Genomic DNA, 12,025 nt, shown 5'->3' with positions numbered 1-12,025 from the left:
AAACACCAGCAGCAGAGTAGGGAAATGAGACAGTAAAGGAAGGCAGCCAAGAATAAAGCAAATTACAACTATGGACAACTGGAGCTTCATCCCTCTAGGGAACTCTGGTCGCCAGTGCACAACACATTCTTTAGACTTAACCAAGGGGTAAGGAAGCTGAGATATTTACACATCAACTCCTGTCAGTCAGTGGTTGTAGGATACTTCCTCGTGGAATTAATTCTCTGGCACTTTGGACCCGTCATGCACCTGTAATAGGCATCTGGTGTAGGCTTGAGCAACCAAAGAAAACTCTCAGGCAAAGAGAGAACTATCCTGGCAAGAGCCAGCCCTAAAAACAATAGGAGACATGGGTGGTGTACATACACCTTTTACTACAAGCTCTTAATGGGAATTTGAGTCCCTTTGTTTACCATTTCTATTTCTGTCTGCCTTGTTGTGGTTGATCATTTCATGGATTGTTTCTTGCCTGCTGGTAGGCTTCCCTCTTACTTTCTTATGTTTTGTTTTCTGAGCACTGTGTATTTAAAATGTACATCTCAAAAGCTATTATAATTGGTTATGGAAGAGAAGTAAATGCTTTTTTTGCTTAAGGCTCCTACAGACTAGCCCCAGGGAAAAAATCTGCAGATTGAAACACAAACTTGGGTTGTTTCAAAGATATTTCTGATACTTTTTATGTTCTAGCATTTGTTACCAATAAAATGAGATTGCTGAAGAGCTGAGTTCTAGATGGAGGAACTATTACCAAAGAAATGAATATATGTAGATATGAACACGTCTCTGAGAGAGATCACAAATGTCCATTACAAAATTTAATCTTATGACACCCTCATTAAAATTATGATGTGGATCAGGTCTATGACAATTATGAGGTTCTTGAGTAGTCCATTTTAGGAAATTTCTTGGGAAAGTTCCAGTATTATCATCATAAAATACCTCATGTTACAAACAGTAATAAGAAGAACATCAACAATAATGCTCATAACATTAATTTGGGATGACTTAAAAACTATGACTTCTGAATAAAAATGGTGGACTGACCAAATATGCTTATTTCTCATCCCTTCTAAATACCATAAAATAGCAGTAAAATAATTAAAATTCTGTAAACCTGCAATAAAAAAGCTAATGCAAGAGACGACAAAACTGAGCAAGAGAGTTCAGTGAAATCTTAAAATAGACAAGTGAAATGAATGGAGGAAAACGTCCCTGTTGAATGGAGATGGCAACTCCGGAAGTAAGTGCCATGAGGAAGTACCATCTGCTCACGCCAGAGAATTCCTGAGAGATTCCAGAACTAAGGAAGAAGATGAGTGGTCAGGTGCAGGGTCCAAAGCAGAGGGGCTGGTTTAAGGTCTGATTACAAAGCATTTAAACTGCCATGTCCTCTCCCCAGTAGCCAAGAGATTTCTCCCTGCCTCCAGGTCTCTTTCCAATCTCCACACCTACTGCACCTGTTACCACTATAAGACTAGAGAGTTCTTCCCTGGATGAACTGAACTGAGAGGGGACCTTGATCCTAGCAGAAAACCTGAGATGCAGAGAGAGCTGAAAAACGGCAGGCAGGGGTGCACCTCCGCATAGCCTACTTGCCAATCTACGTGCTGAGTGAGCTCTGGCAGCTAAGTGTATTCCCATCAAGCAGAAGCCCGCAAGAGTCCTCTCTGGAGACATTAAACAACTAATGAGAAGAAATCTAAAGACACTGGCATGCAAGGATTCCCTGAAACACAAGCCCACAAAAAAAGATACACCCAAAGAGCTGCTAACGACTCAAGCCTCCCACACAGGAAGCTGTCCAGTCCACAGTCGCCACACAAATAATGAGCTTCCACTGAGCAAACACACACTCTTAAATATGAAAACTCCCAACATTCAGGAGAGATCAAAACAAATGTTAAGGGGGTGGGGGACAAAGCAAAAAGCATAAACTGTGGGTAGAAAAACAGAAATTTGATTAACTATAATTAATATTCTCTATCTAATAAAGTTGCCTAGTACATGAAAATAAGAAGAGTATGCTCTGATAAAGGAATGTTCTGAAAAAGTTAAGAACTTTTTGAAGTGTTGGAAAAAAATGAGCCTCCAAATTGAAAGGCTCCACAGAACTACCCAGCAAAATGAATAAAAGGAGACTAAGGCATATAAATGTGAAATTTTAGAAGACAGATAAAGAGAAGATTCTAAAAAGCTTCCAAAGGAGATGAGGAAGCCACACAGAAAGGAAAGAGAACCAGATTGGGACGAGAATTCACGATGATTTTCAACTGGTGCTCTTTGCCCAGCCATGTCACGTAAATGTATTAATAATGAGAGAAAAATGACATGTTCAGACAGGTAAAGATTCAATAAATATAAGCTATCATAAAATGTTCTCCAGAAAATAAAAACAAAAGAAAAACCAATGAAGAAACCATAAGGATCTAAGAAAGAGGGGATCACCCAAGAGAACAGCAAAGGAAAAGGTGCCAGATGAGTGCCATGCGTAGACAGTAACCAGTTTCCAGCAGAAAGAGTTGGAAAGTCCAGGAAAAGCCAGAGTTGAAATGCTGCAGGTTTTCAACAGTATTTTTTATAGACACATGGCAGAGATATTTAAGCCCAGAACACCGGATAAACTGGGGGGGTGGGGCGGTAAATTTATAATTAAGTCCAAGAAAAGGGCAGAATGGAACAAGAGGCATAGTTGATTCAGGAGTCAACATTTGACTAGTCACATGAATACTAGTTGACTTAACATTATGATACAGCCACTGGAGTGGGTGGGGAAGAAACGTACATGCATGTGACCATGTGTGTATGTGTATGTGTGTGCGTGTGTGTGTGTGTGTGTGCATATGCACAGGTGAGCATAGCATGGGTACACTGGTAGGTGAACGTAAAAACGGATATTAGGAGGAAGTTCCTCATTTCCCCAAGCAAGGAAACAATACACAATTCTTAAAATTTATAAGCTCAGAATTTCATTTATAAGTACATTATTTAGACCTATTTTTAAAAAAGCTTTTATTTATTTATTTGTCAGAGAGAGAAAAAGAGAAAGAAAGAGAGCACAAGCAGGGGGAGTGGCAGAGGGAGAAGCAGGCTCCTCACTGAGCAGGGAGCCCGATGTGGGACTTGATCCCAACACCCTGGGATCATGACCTGAGCCAAAGGCAGAAGCTAAACCCCCTGAGCCACCCAGGCATCCCTGTTATTTAGAACTATTAAGGTAAAAGACCAGAAGCAAGAGCAACGACTGTTAAATGTGGCTACCCCTGGGGGCTGGAGAAAGAAACTGGAGATACAGCCAGGGACTGCTACTTTCATTGTAAGAATTGTTAACTTTTTAAACTAAATGCATGCCTTATTTTTATTTCTACAAAACTATACAGAATTAATATACAACATTTTAATAATTTTACTTGTCAATTCATCGAGAACCTGAAATTTAAGTTCGGGTTTAAGGCTTGGACAGCCCCCACTGTAGTTAACATCAGAGTTGAGAGAGAGGAGGTATAAAATGGATGTTAATGACATTCCATAAAAATTGCGTTATTTAATAAGAAAGTACAAATCAATTTTCAGAACTGGTATATTTTAATAAATAATTAGATCACTCCTTTTCCCATCCCTTTATTCTGAAATAATCAAATATTTTAATCCAGTTAGAAAGACATGGTTAAGAGAGCTCTGGATCTCACTGTAGACAATAGTATTCCTGGATGTAGAGGCTGGAATGTGATCATTCAATTTAAAAGTATTTTAATTCTTCAAATATAAAACAGAAGAGCCAACGAATGCTTTGGACAAGAAAAATCCATTTTGCAATATTTCTTTTCAGACTCATCAACACTTTGACACAACATAAAGAGTCCATTTTTCATCAATCATCAACTTTTTAAACGCATTTCCTTTGCTTGTATATTGAAGCTGAGTTCAGTATAACTCAGTACATTGTGGTTCTGGGAAATTAAAGGCACTAAGTTTTGCTTACATAAGCACATAAAGACAATGATATTTTTATAGTTGATGAATCAAAAAGAAAAGTATGAAAAGAACAGAGGATTTTTTTCCTTCCTACTTCCTTATTTATAAGAAATTCATACATTTAGCCATTGAAGACTGTCAAAAAGCAGCATGTACACCATGAGTTAACTTTACAGCTGTTTGATATTTTTTTCAATTATAGAAAAAGGTGATTTTCTTTTAACTTTGTAAGTTTCTAAATTTTGTAAGAGTCCATTTTTTATTTGGTTTTTAATTATATGCACATCAGAGAAAAGAATTTAAGAAATTAATGTAACATTTAACAATTTATCCAGTTTATGTCAAATGGTTTAAACAATTATTTTCTCAATTAAAATAGCAATTTGAGTATAACAACAGTCCTTAATAAAGCACATTTATATGGTGTTTACAGTTTGCCAGTCTACTACATTGTAGTCTTACCTACGTTCCAAATCATACCTGCATATACCACAGTTAACTGAAGACCTATAAAGAACCCTATTATCCGTGGGTTTACTGAGCACTAACAGAAACTTAAAATAATAATAATAATTGCAAAAACTAAAAACAGTTGTGTAACTATATTCTGAAGTGGGGGAAGGAAGAGGAAAATTAGTTATTCTCATTACCATGCAATAAAAGTCAATAGACAATGCTTAAAGTGAATAAATCAAACATCTTTTTCAAAGTTATAAATGTTGTTACTAGAAGCATAAAAGTCAGCAACTGTTAAAATTGGCTAACATGGGAAGCCGGACTGGGAGTAAGGTGAAATGGGTTAGAGAACAAGTTTCTTTTCATCGTAAGGCTTTCTATACTGATTGATGTAAATTTTTCAAACTATGTATCTGTATTTAAACTCCCAACACTTTACAAGACATGCATTTTATGTACATGCTTTTTATCTTACACACACACACACACACACACACACACAATTAAGAAATGATACTTTTATCAGCATGAAATACGTCTTCACCAGTCTGTAACATTAGGGGAAATCCCTCAGAAAGCTGGGTGGATCCAGATGGTGAGTTTACAATGCATGACCAATAACCTATTTCTGAACTTTTAATAAAATAAAAAGTTAATGAAAGTAAAATAAGAAACTTCATACCCTTTTAGAGACTTCTCAGTAAGAGTTTCTTTTTTGTTGTTTTTTTCCTAGAATATCTTGCATTAGTTGAAAAATTCCCTGCCATCTCATTAAACGTGTAAATCATTTGCTGCAGCCACACGGCTGAAGTGGCTTTTAGCAAGGGTATCATTTTTTGTTCAACACTAGTATGTAAAACATTGTTTATGTTCTGAAGCAGTCCTGGGGTTGGCTAACTTCACATGAGTGAGTCTCCTTCAATTTCGGGAGCAGCTTCCAAAGGATATTAACAATATTGTTTTCAGAGATAATATATTTTATAAACGCACCATCCTTAAAGCACTAAATGTCTATTTTGTAAAAGGTAATTAGAATGTAAATTAGGGGGCGCCTGGGTGGCACAGCGGTTGAGCGTCTGCCTTCGGCTCAGGGCGTGATCCCGGCGTTATGGGATCGAGCCCCCGCGTCAGGCTCCTCTGCTGTGAGCCTGCTTCTTCCTCTCCCACTCCCCCTGCTTGTGTTCCCTCTCTCGCTGGCTGTCTCTATCTCTGTCGAATAAATAATAAAATCTTTAAAAAAAAAAAAAAAGAATGTAAATTAGATCTGGGGTGCCTGGGTGGTTTAGTTGGTTAAGTGTCCGACTCTTGATATCGGCTCGGGTCATGATCTCAGGGTCGTGGGATTGAGCCCGCATCAGGCTCCATGGTCAGTGTAGAGTCGGCTTGAGATTCTTTCCCACTCTCTCTCACCACACTCGTGTAAGCTCTCTCTCTCTCTTTCTCGGATAAATTCATCTTTAAAAAGAGTATAAATTAGATCAAATTTTGCAAGTAATATAATTTTATAGGTAAATACTGTCATATTAAAATACTGAACTTTATCATTCATATTAAAATGATGTCATGGCAAATCATGTACCACATTAGATCAACAGAAGCCAGGTAAGGATTTTTAAAATTCATGAATTCAACTAATCCAAGTCACTTTTCTCAGTAATATATGCACTTCCTTCTTAACCATAAAAACAAGAGAAAAACCACCAAAAGTAAGCCTATGTTTGAAATAAACTACATGAGTATGAGCGTAAATTATGTGAAATGCACACAATTATCAGTGCCTTTTCTGTCAAGGTAAGGCATTATTGGAAGCTTCTCAAATTCCTTTAACAAACCCTAGAGACTAGTCCACTGACTTCCTCAATCTGTTCTGGCATCTACATTGGAAATCTATAGGGATATTCATGTGTTAACTCTCAATTTCTCCAGACTAAGTGTTTGATAGCAACTATGCAGAACAGACAAAACCACTATCTCTGTTCTCATTCTGGTCTGGACCATAGCCCTCCTTTTTTATTGGCTGATTTCCTACCACCTTCTGGTTTGCTTTTATGTCATACTATGCCAACTGATGACCTTTAGTTGAGATAAGAAAAGAGGAAAACGATAAGAGATATCTTTCTTTCCTTGAAAGGTTACCATAAAAACATTTCACCATCATTTGAACATTTTTTTCCCCTTTCTGGTTATTTCCTGTCTCCTATTCTCAATTTTCTTCTTGGCTGTAGGAAATTTCCACTCATTTTTATTTTGTTTAGCTCTTTGAAGCCTTCTTTTATTGAATCACATAAGGAAAAAGGCTTTACACCCAGACAAACATTTCACAGAAGGACAAAGACATTGAGCAAGAAAATAGAAAGGAGGATGCCTGGGTGGCTCAGTAGATTAAGCATCTGCCTTCATCTTGGTTCATGATCCCAGGATCCCTGGGATTGAGCCCCACATTGGGCTCCCTGCTCAGCAGGAAGTCTGCTCCACCCTCTCCCTCTGCTCCTGCCCCCGCCCCCCACTCGCGCTCTCTCTCGTAAACAAAAAAATAAATAAATAAATAAAATCTTAAAAAAAAAAAGAAAATAGAAATAAAATGCAAGTACCGTAGAAAAACTCTGATGGTGAAATAGCTATTTCACCTCAGGTTTTTCACTTCTGTGTTTCCTTTGGCAATGTATATCATTCCAAATATACATACTCTAGACTGGGCAGGAAATTGTTGAAGTTGAAGGGAAGAGCAGTGGAGATGAAGAGTGATTACCTTCTAATGCTTCGTTTCTTACAGATGATAAGCTATATTCCATACCAAATCCCCATTCTCATTGATTCCTATCTTCTTGTGTATCTACCACTACCATGAAATGTATTGTTATTCATGTTATTACTGCAAATTCTTTATAAATTAGAAACATTGCACCACTTTTAGAAGTGATTTCTTAGAACGAAATCAAAAAGAATGCTCCCAGTATATGATTACGAGTTTGTTAAGTCAGTTTTAATGCTCTATGAGAGACTATTGAACAGTCAGTAAAGGGACAAAGAAGGGTAAGTATTAGTCTTAAACATGTCTCAGAATTCTGAGTAAAGGACCAGAAAGTCCATTCAGTCTGAAGATCCAAAAAAGAATTTATTCCATTTCCTTCATTAGGCTTATATATTGATTTATCTTAATAATCTTTTTGTTTGCACATATATATAAGTTGCTCACTAACATGCTACACTATACTTCTTTTTTTTTTTTTAAGATTTTATTTATTTATTTGACAGAGATAGAGACAGCCAGCGAGAGAGGGAACACAAGCAGGGGGAGTGGGAGAGGAAGAAGCAGGCTCATAGCAGAGGAGCCTGATGTGGGGCTCGATCCCGTAACGCCGGGATCACGCCCTGAGCCGAAGGCAGACACCCAACTGCTGTGCCACCCAGGAGCCCCTACACTATACTTCTAATACGCTACAACAGTATTTATCATTTCTAAGTATCAGCACCCAAAATATACTTTCTGAAAAATTAATTAATTTTGACTTAAAATTATTTTAGAAAACACCTCAGGGAAACTATATTCTGCATAGAAGATAGTTTCCATAAAATATTAGAATAGCTTTTTAAATTAAAATTATTTTTTATCTTTTACATAGAGACATACAGGATAAAGATTCCAATAAGTTCAGAACTCAAAAAGTAAAATCATATTAATACTTCTCATCATTTAAATTCCATATGAATATACCAAACAGGAAACTCATAGATTTTTTTTTAATAAAAGATTCTTATTTTAGGGGCACCTGGGTGGCTCAGTTGGTTAGGTGTCTCCTTTGGCTCGGGTCATGATCCCAGGGTCCTGGGATAGAGCCCTGCCTTGGGGGGGGTGGTGTCTCTGCTCAGCAGGGAGCCTGCTTCTCCCTCTCCCTCTGCCTGCCACTCCCCCTGCTTGTGCTCTTTCTCTATCTGTCTCTCTCTCTGTCAAATAAATAAATAAAATTTTATTTTAATTTGATTGAACATTTTCTGTAAAAATTATTTACCAAAAATAATTACTGTTTTGTGCAAAATATATGAGACTTTTTATCCTAATTAAAACTCTCAGAATGACTTTAGTATTGTGAACCCTAATTTAGAGAAAACCAATACAGATATTTTTTTCAGTATTATCACAAACCTGACAGCATCCTCATTGAGCCACAATATTTCTTTCAGTAACTTTTAAATCTAATTTTGTGACATTACCCAGAGATCCAAAACAATTTTCTCAGTGCTTCAAAATTCTTTTTCAACAACATGGATTTACTTAATTAGATATAAGTCCGAAAAGCCAAAGGAGGAGGCAGCAAAATAGGAAGAAAGATGGCAAAATGTAAATCATTCAGCTTTAAAATTATGCAAAAGCCCTGAGAGTTTCACTCTCCAACAACTTTTTCTCAAAAATTAGTCAAAGGTGTAGTTTCAAAGAGTAAAAGAGAATATCAGAACCACTACCACTCTCTGACTCTTTTCTCTTAATGTTCCTCTATCTTTTTCTTAACCGTAGTCCTAGAAATGACCAGATGAGAATCATATGGAAATGATCTTTCACTATCACATCCATGTGAATTTCTACATATAACCTCAAGAATTCTTTAGCCCACCTTTCCTCAAAATGTTCATCTTTTTCTCTCCTAAATCATTTTATATTGCTGCCTTTTATTGTTATAATCTCTAGAATGGAGAATGTTGCTCTATATTCTGGCTTACCTTTCTTTCAAAGACATTTTCGCCAAATTTCTTATTGACTAGACAGAACATTTTTTAAAGCTCCACCTAAGACCCCTTTGCCTTTGAATTAGTTACTATCCTACATGCTCCTGACTGACCCCATGTATCCTTTTCTCTCAGGCTGTACTTCAGGATACTGCTAAGATCGAGTTGAGTTTTTTTTTCTTTTTAAGTTATGTAGGCTATCCTAAGTCACAGATCCTTTGTACTACAAATAGAACTGATGCAGTTAATTGAAGGCTTCCTGCTGCTGTATGCAGTCAGCTACTGAGCTAGTCTGGTGTCTCAGTGAGTTCTTATAACATGGAGCCCAAAGGCAACTTTAATTCCTCTGATGCCCTTATGAGATTGACTTTGATAATATGTTTGGTGACACATTGACAAGAATTGACTTTTTCTGCCTTTTACATCTATTGTATTACAACTACTAGAGTCTGAGTCTTCAGATGTAGGTACAGAGTAGTAATAAAGATACTGTCAGTTGAAATGCCTGTGACAAATTTTCCACTGCTCATAAAACACCATCTTTTAAAATATTTGAGCATCTTCATATGGGATGGCCACTGAGTTCTAATAGTTTATTTTGCAGTGTTCATAGCAAGTCTTTCTGGTGTGGGAGTGGTCAGTGGGAGGGCTTATGCATCACTCTAGGGAATAGATGATTCAGGATACAAGAATTCTCAAACAGTAACTTAAAAATAATGCTACATAATTTCAACAAAATATCATATTTCAAGGAGTTCATACAATAATCCGTGATATACTTTGTGTACCTTTCCCATGAAGGTTGCAGACTTCCTGAGGGAACTGATATTTTGTGCACCCCTCAGATAGTACCTAAAACCATGAGCTTCACCTAGTGAAGAGCAATTGCCGAGTGACATGTAAAGACACAAAATGGAGAAAGTACAGGACATGACATCTTAGGTAGCAACGGGATATGGACTGCTGGAACGGCAGCACTGGCAGTTGGTACTTCAAGTCAGGTGAACCAGAAATCATAGGCAGAAAGTAAGACATGTTCTCAAAGTGGTATGGAACCAAGGCCAAAGAATCCAAACTCCAGAAAACAGACAGCAGGGCATCTTACTCTGCTCTCCAAGGTCAGACTTAGTAGTTTACAAGAAATGACCCATCTTTTTTCCTCATCCCCCCCAACAGTAACCCTGGCAACAGCTCCCCTGACTGAGGAGGCGGTTACCATAGCAACCTGCTCCAGACTTTCTCACCCGCTGCCTCCAAGGCCCCCCCAGAGTCGCCCCACCCACCTGCAACCCCTCCCCCTGTCAAAAAAAAAAAAAAAATCTTTAAAAAAAAAAAAAAAAAAAAGAAATGACAGTCCTATGGTGCCTTGGTGGCTCAGTCGGGTAAGCGTCTGCCTTCGGCTCAGGTCATGATCCTAGGGTTCTGGGATCGAGTCCCACATCGGGCTCCTTGCTCAGAGGGGAGTCTGCTTCTCCCTCTGTCTCTGCTGCTCCCCCTACTTGTGCTCTCTCACTCGCTCTGTCAAATAAGTATATAAAATCTTAAAAAGAAAAGACATGACAGTCTTATATTCAAAGGGCAATCCTATATTCATTATGTCATTAATATATTCTGTTTCAGGAGCATTTCTTATTTTACTTTATTTTTTAAATATTTGAGGCTTTTTTTTCTTTCTTTTAAGATTCTATTTATTTGTCCATCTATTTCTTAGATGGTGTATTAAAAGCATTACACTACATTTAGAAAAGCACCTTTCCTTCTGTATACTTACTTTTCTATCTTTATTTCATACCATATATAGAAATCACTAAATTTTATTACAAACACCTTCTACCCAAAATCTTTTAGACAAATTCTCCGTGTGTATTTTGAACTAGGTGTTGAGGTGGTAATATTCCATTAAGCAATGTTATAATTCATATCTACTCGCTCCAATTCACTCTCTAAATCTCTGTCTCTCTTAATCTCTGAAGAGACCCGGGGGGGTATATAGACCCACTCGTTTAATCTTCCTCCTCCCCCAAGCTTGAACTTTATTTTCACATGCATTACTACCTTTCAAAATTTTTTGCAATTAGCTTTAAATATCTTGAATCCACAACGTATAACATGCTGCTTTCCTGAATCCAACCTTTGTACAAGTTGTGCTCTTGCCTTAACTTAGACTAACTACCAAGAATAGAGTGTAAGCCCCTCTCGACTACAGCACTGATAGCCTCATCACTAAGTAGATAGATGGCTGAGGCAATTTCAGTTCCCTTAAATGAGAAAAGGCAATAGTCTACATCTGAAATTTACAGCTGATGAGTAACTCTGAGTTTCAAATCCCTGCAAAACTTAGGGTTTTCTTCAAGTGAAAGAAATGGTTAACTTTCAGTTCTCAAAGAAATACAGCAGTTAATTACATACGGATTATCCTTCTCATATTCACTATATATGTAAATATATGTATACATGTAGATGTATGTGTGCTGTGTGTGCACCAAGGCCCAATTTCCATATACCTCTCACACTTGATTACTCTGAGAATAGTCAACCTACCCAGATGCTGAAGTTTCCATAGGATGCCTTTTGCCTCTATGCTTTCACTGCTCAAGGATTTTCTACTCTCCTCCTTCCTTCCCTCATTCAGTGAAAATTGGTCAATGCTCCTCACCAGGTTCCACTGTACATCTGTCAGTCCAGATGGGTAGCAAGACAAGCAATGGGAAGAAAACACTCACACTCACTCACACACACACACACACACACACTTCAAGTTCCAGGAGAGCAAGTGTGCAAGATTGTTTGTTTTGTTCCCTCATCGATCTTAGGCATCTATATAGTGTCTGGTAAGTTAGAGGCACTCAAAAAATACTTGTGAAATGAATGAAGA

The 12,025-nt window shown here is 37.6% G+C and overlaps 1 protein-coding gene across 35 annotated transcripts in view; it reads right to left on the bottom strand.

Annotated features, from left to right (window-relative positions):
* Positions 1 to 12,025, bottom strand: part of HDAC9 (histone deacetylase 9) — a 974,909-nt gene that overhangs the window by 553,897 nt on the left and 408,987 nt on the right. The gene's annotated exons all lie outside the window — the stretch shown is intronic.

The sequence above is a fragment of the Ailuropoda melanoleuca genome, chromosome 1 (assembly GCF_002007445.2).
Source record: "Ailuropoda melanoleuca isolate Jingjing chromosome 1, ASM200744v2, whole genome shotgun sequence".
NCBI classification, from domain to species: domain Eukaryota; kingdom Metazoa; phylum Chordata; class Mammalia; order Carnivora; family Ursidae; genus Ailuropoda; species Ailuropoda melanoleuca.
Note: the sequence above shows the minus strand (reverse complement) of the source record. Positions and strands in the feature narration are given on the sequence as shown.